The sequence below is a fragment of the Chelmon rostratus genome, chromosome 7, assembly GCF_017976325.1.
Source record: "Chelmon rostratus isolate fCheRos1 chromosome 7, fCheRos1.pri, whole genome shotgun sequence".
NCBI classification, from domain to species: domain Eukaryota; kingdom Metazoa; phylum Chordata; class Actinopteri; order Chaetodontiformes; family Chaetodontidae; genus Chelmon; species Chelmon rostratus.
The window spans coordinates 12,362,921-12,370,294 of NC_055664.1; positions in this window are offsets into that span (position 1 = coordinate 12,362,921).

The following is a 7,374-nucleotide window of genomic DNA, read 5'->3' on the forward strand; positions in this document are numbered from 1 at the left end:
GCTACTTCCTGGACTCCTGCCGTCTTCCTCATTTATACTCATAGAGATACAATGTGTTGAATCACTGAGCTTTGCTTCTAGGCTTTGGACAGAGCCAGGCTGTCTGGTTCCCCCCTGTTTTTGGGCTAAGCTAAGCTAACACCACCATTGGCTGTCACCCTTTGAAACAAACACTTGCCCTGGGTAGTTTCACCGACAGATGTCCAGCGCATGCATAAGTTAATGAGTCTCACCCCACTTGACTGTCTGCTAGAAAGAGTCTGGCCTATCATGTGTTACCTGGCCGTGCCCTCAGTGTGAGAGGATGTTAATTGGCGGTGAGGCGCCAGTCTCTCCCCACCCCTCCTCTGGCGTCAGTCAGAGCCAGGAAAGGTGGCATAAAGCCTGGCCTCGGAGCGCTCCAGACTCCGTGGGTCCAGAGGGAACCAGAATGCATGATCCAGTGTGCGGAGGCCATCCCCGTAGCACACACCTGGCCTTAACTTGCACACTTGAATGGAAAACCTGCCCCGAGAGCAACACAGGGAACTGAAAGTTGTTCTTTCAGGAATAAAAGGGAGAATTATTTTCTATTTAAAAGCCAGAGTGGCTCAAAGAAAACTCCTGTCTCCTGTTTAGTGGCGTGCAGAGTTCCCTCCTGGCTGATTGGAGCTCACCCAACATGTGTGTGTGTGTGTGTGTGTGTGTGTGTGTGTGTGTGCATGTGTGTGTGTCTCTCCTGGCTCCTGTCTGCCGTCCGTCTGCCTCCCCTGGATTGGACTCCTGTCGCCTTCGCAGTGAAGGGCCACTCAACCTGGGTGGATATTCTTTCGCTCACATCTGCTATGAATTTACCAGAGCCAAGCCATTCAAAGGCTCCTTTATGGAGCCGTCAGCAGCCCTGTGACTGCTTCCTATTAAGACACATGCACACTTGGTACACATGCACACCTTGGAGCACACACACACAAATAATGTGCACGCAGGTTTGTACTCGTGCACACTCACGCACTCAGGCCTACATTTGAATGGGCATTTTTATTTGTCCTGCCTGTCTTTGCCTCTCTTTGTCTGCTTGAAGTCATACACTGTATACAAACACACACACACACACACACACACACACACGTGCACACTCACCTCCAGTTTCTTACTAGACCAAAAATCTGAACATAAGTCAGCCACAACAGCTGCAGCCTTCTTGCTTTTTTTTAAAGTGAATCACCCGTGCACGGCGGAGTAGGACAGGGGTGGTTATTGGGCCATTACACACTTTAATCTATTTATTGCTGACATCCCTGTCACTGGGCATATGCACACTCCAGAGAAACATGAGCCGTCGCAGCAGCAAGGCCATCATGTAGCTTAAGATGGATCTGATTTGGAGAGAAAAAAGAAAAAAAAGCGGGGTAGAAAACACAATATGATCCATGATTATTGTGCATGTTCATCTTAATTGTGCAAAGAAACATGCTTCTGGGAAACAGGATCTGGTGTGACGAGAATTATTCTACATTTATCTCCTTCTAATATTAGATTAAGATTTAACTTCTTGAGGAATGAGAGATTTAGATGTTCACCATATCAGCCTTCTCAAAGACATGGTAATATCCTTTTTAATTAATAATTAATAATTTTTACAACCTTGTTTGCTTCCTTGCAGAGAGTAAGATTAAAAGATTGATACCTCTCACGTCTGTACAGTGAAGCTAGATTAGCCTAGCAATGTCAAAGACAGCAAAATATGCACACCTCTAAAGTTAGCTGATTAGCGCATTAGATGTCTTTGTTTGTTTTTATCCACACAAAAACAGAAAACACATAACACTTGTAAAACCGCAACTTAATATATTTACATTTTGTCGTATATGCCCGTTACGAAATAGCCAGGTTTAGCTTAGCTTTGCAGAAAAACAGTAAACAGTGGAAACAGCTAGCCCGGCGTTGTCCAAAGCTAACAAAATCTGCTGAGCCACACCTCAAAAGCTCACTAGCTAACAAATCACACTAGTTAGTTTAATTCATACAAAACTGAAGTGTAAAAGCGACAAGGACTATTTTCTCAGCAGGTCACAGCAACAGAGCCAAGCTAGCTGTGTCCCTCTGCTTCCTGTCTCAATGCTAAGCTAGGCTAACGTTTGCTGGCTGTAGTTTCATGTTGAAAGTGGAGACATGAGAGTGGTGTCAATCTTCTCATCTAACTTTCAGCAAGAAACATGTATAGTGGGAGGAAGTTTATTGTCTGTCATCTACTGCTAAGCTTTACAAAGAATCTACATATATGTATATATATATATATATATATATATATATATATATATATATATATATATATATATATATATATATATGCCTATTGAACATTTGGGATCACTAGCTCAGCTGAACGGTACGTTGAAGCCTCAGTATGAATCATGAAAGGCTTCAGCCCACTTATTACAACTACAAGCTTGACTGTCTTTCATCTTCCCCGCAGCTCGCTCATCCAATTGTTGCTGCTGCCATATCTGGATCCCCGAGTTCAAAGCCGTCGGCGGGTGATTCCGAGGTTATTCTCCCCGGTCGTTTTTCAGATTGCCTTCGACATTTTTCAGATTTGTGCCTTCATGTAAATCTCGAGTTAAAATATTATTGATAAAGAAGGAGGCTACACGGAAGGAATACCCTACATTTACCTGTTTGATGAAAAGCCAGCCGGAGCCAGCGGGCCGAGAGCGTATCTCTGTACTGATGTGTCTGGTTGATCTGTGATCTATGACTGATATGTTAATACTGCTGTTTGGAGCCTGGTCTACAGCAAGATCCAGTCTGTTTCAGAAGAGTGCAGGATCCCTTTTGGGATGAGGGCTCTGTGTTCCCATGAGAAAAGCCATCCTCTGAACTCCTCTGTTTCTGCACTCCCTCGCTTTTCTCCCCTCTTACTTTGGTTATATCATCAAAGGGAGAGGACGCACATGAGTAGAGAAAATTGGGGGCGAAGGCTCTGTTTTGTGAATAATGCATTAATAATCATTTGTACTTGGACTTGAAGCAGAAGGGAGAGAGAAATTTAGGGCATGTCGCCACTGCGGTCATATACGTTGGTTTTGGCACTCAATTTCCAGGTCACCTTTATGCTCTGTGAACGATTATGATACGTCTCCTCTTTCTGTTCTGGAGGGCTTTCAGGATCTCTCTGTCTCTTTCCCCGTTGTCCTCATTCTCTCTGTGTGCGTTCCTGCAGCTGCCAGCGTGATAGACTATTGACTGAGCTCATTCTGAAGTGTGCCGTGATGTGACACAAATCCAGTTTGCGCTCACAGCTCCAAACTCCCTTCGTGCACCGCAACATCGACTCCAGCAGGAGGGCTTGACTCACTGTGTCATTCTGCGTGACGGCACCGGTGGGACAGGCGCCAAAACTGCAACAAGCAGGTCTCGCTATAACCTCATCTGTAGCTGAAGACCCGCTCAACACGTGGGAAGGTATTTATAAAGACTGGATGTCTAGAGTCATATGAAGGTGTTAGCTATTAAAGGTACAGGTGAGTGTCTCAGTAAGCCTCCAGTATTGCTTCAGTAGCCGGGTTCCCATCCAAATGTATCACAGATCTTTCGAGAAAGCATGCACGAATGCTTGTTTCCATCCACCACCATAATGCAATTATTGGCTCATCGTGATGAGCAGTAGGTGGCGCCAGTCAAAAAAGTTGTTACACCATTGCATAGGAAGAGGGTGCAACAACATGATGTAATTGAAAGAGCAGCAGTCAAACCTCAAACTGTTAATACATGTAGAAAACACAATGAAAATATAATATTTCAGTTTGCTTCTTTTATTAATGTGAGGAACACTACATCAGATCTGTGTGGAGCAATGTGGAGATGTTTTAATCCACAGAAACTTCTTCTTCTCTTCAGTATGTTCAGGTGTTTATAGATTTGGCTGTGCTAGGGCATCGTTTGACTGTACATGTGCCGCCACATTGACTGTGTCTCTTAATTTCTTGTAAGAGGGACAATAAAGGCTAATTTAATTCCAATCTAATCTCAAACTTGCTGATGGAAACATGACTACTGTGTCTCGACTCTGCAAGTCTCTGAACTGTAGTGGAGGGATGAACATCATTCAACATCAAAAGATATTCCCTCATTTGGTGTTTTGATGGTGTTGAGGGCGCTGTCAGCCCAGTTTGAGGTCAGGTGACTGTGAAGACCTGTTTTTACATCAAAGAGGATCTTAGAGGAGATTTCATCACATCTCCGGCAGGTGATTCATTTCCATGCGCCTCAAGCCATTCATTGACCCCTCGTGACCTGTATGCACACCTGACCTCTATGTATACTTATTTGTTCACATTTTTCCTTTCATTTGCCATCTTACCTTATCTAGAACTAATTAAGATGTTGAAATGTAAAGAGTAACTAATGCCAGGCTGAGCATCCTGGGTTTCACCTTTAGCCACATTTAACCACAACCAAAGCTGGGTGCTCTGTTGCACCTTTTCCCCACCCAACACTGCTGTCAGGGTAGTGACACACCTGCAGTACATCACTGCAGGTAGGTGTGAAGTAAAACCTCTGCAGGTCTGCAAAAACAAGATTTACAATTGCTGTTAAATTGCTGTTTAAGCCAGAAAACAAAACTGTACAAATCATATTAGTATGTCCATTTTAACCAATCAAATAACAAAATAATTGAACTATATTGTTCAGTGGATCCCTGTTAGTGTCCCCTAACGCAGTCGCTGAGGTCCACAAATGCATACAAATAACAGAGAATAATAATATATGTTAACAGATATTTTAATAGAGATATGACAGAAAACATTCTTTATGAAATGATTGTAGATGTTTTAAGGATAGTTGAGACAACTATTAAATTGATGCCACAGTTAAATGCTTCAGCTGTCCTTTCATGTGCTGACAGCATGTTTCCATCCACAGACCTGCAGTCCATCAGGTCTAGTGGAATGAAAGCGAGAAACACACTTGTTCCCTCCTTGCCAGATGCCCTCTGCACTGACTTGGACCTGAGGTAAATATTTGCTGGGTGGGTTGCTCCGGTCTGCTCTTACACACACATGTGTACATACACACACAGCGTGGATGGCTCGGTTATACACTGCTGCTGTCAGTTTGCACAGGGTCCAAAGATTAGTCAGCGCATGGCCAGTGTTTGCTTGTCAGAGAGCGAGAGCACCTGCTGCTGCTGCTCCTGCTTTAACCCACTGGGTCAGATGTTATGATATAATAGTGGAGGCAACATAATTAATATGTTCATTCCATTTAAAGTACCAGTGCGTAGGATTTAGTGGCATCTAGTGGTGAGGTTGCATATTGCAACCGAGTGATATCCCACAATCCTTTTCAAAGCATATAGGAGCCTACAGCGGCCATGAAAAACACGAAAGGTGCTGTGCAGAGCCAGTGTTTGTCTCTGCTTCTAAGCAACATTCTTATTTTTAGGTGATTAAACACTAATGAAAACATAATTCTGAATATTATATTCCATTTCTGCCACTAGATCCCCTCCAAATCCTGCACACTGGACCTTTAATATATCCACACACATTAAATCAATGACATGTGTCCTGAATTGACCTTGTGCTGCTCAGTAGCTTTTTTTGTCAAACCTCACCCATCTGCTACCACCAGAAGGTAAAAGCATACAGTGAATTGTTTGTATTATTTAAACCATGTGTGATCCACACATGGAATATGCTCAGACACAATTTTATGGGCTGCTCGTTCTGAGATCACGGGTCTTTCATGTGTCTCTTGAGGGAGAGCGAGTGGCCTCAGCCAGGACTCGATGTTGGTCGCAAACATTTGCCTATTTACACATCCAGCAGTTACAGAGCACCATTATCATTAATTTATACTCGTGTTTCCAATATTCCCTCTCTTTCAGCTCTGTTTTTGGTCTCTACCAACTCCTGAGGGAAATAGTAGGCTCTTTAGCACCTAAATGCTCCACTACGTTCACCAGCTTGGTGCTGAGCAGGTAGTGTCCAGTGGGTTTTTAGAGTTTTTCACTGAAAAAGACAACACCATGAGAGTGGTGACAGCCAATCAAAGAGCTGGAGCTCACTGCAGAGCTCCATGAAGCCGAGGGAGGCAGCAGATTGAGGTGGTGGTGCTCTGTAGGTTCGTCTCTATGCGTGACCCCTTTCACGTTGTCATTTGTAAAAATATCAGTTGTAGCCACTTCAACAATAAATTCTGCTGTTCTCCAAAGCAAACCAGTATGAAGACATTACTGCTTCAGCTGCAACATGAAAAATGATTTCACATCAAACATAGTCAATAAATGCATGCACACTACACTGTGCTGCATTCACGGCACTCTCAGGTAAATTAGTTTTGTCCACATTCCACACCGCACTAAACAGACAAACATGAGTAACATATGAACAGTGCTCAGTCTCCTCAAACTAATTTTAACATCACAGAGGTGCTCACAACCTTTACAACCTTAACAACACAAAGAAAGACAAACACGGAGAACATAAAATTAGATAGCTACAAGCCCAATTCCAATTGGTTATCCTTAATCCTCTAATCCTTTTTGACACACACTCAATTGAAAACAGTACAAAGACAATATATTTCATATATTTTACTTCATCAACTTCATTGTTTTTTGTAAATAGTCAGTTTATTCTGAACTTGATGCAGCAACATGTTTCAAACAGGTTGGGACAGGAGCAACAGAAGACTGGGAGAGATGTGGAACGCTCCAAAAACACCTGTTTGGATCATTCCACAGGTAAACAGGTTGATTGGTAACAGGTGATAGTATCATGATTGGGTATGAAAGGAGCATCCTGGAAAGACTCAGTCGTTCACAAGCGAGGATGGAGTGAGGTTCACCACTTTGTAAACACATGATTGTATGAAGTAGATTAATACATGGGCTCAGGAACACTTTGTAAAACCCAACTTTTTTAAAATCAAGGCTGTAGATAAATAAACAAGATTAAGAGTCAGATAAAAGTAGTGGAATAAAAAGTACAGTACTTGAGTAAATGTAAAGCTTAAAGAAAAACAGCAGCTGGAAGTGTCTACATATGGCTGTGTGTCAATGTGTTGTGGGAGCAAAGCCTCAAACACAAAAGTGTGGCACCACAGTGTGTGCACATAGCAGGAGAGCCACAGGGCAACGGAGAATCAAAAAGCTTTTCACTGGCTCTTGGTAGTTTAACGCTGCGAGGCTGATAGAGGAGTCCTCCTTGACCAAGCAAATTTGGATTCTGAATTAAAAATCCTGCTGGACAGAAAACGAGTCATTCAATTACAACCAAAGTGAACTCCAGATCCTCACAAGTCCTACAGTAGGAGTGAAGTGATCCACTTCTCAAGGTTCATTCGAGGTTCACTCAAATCCCGCAGAATTCATGTTGGTACGCAGCA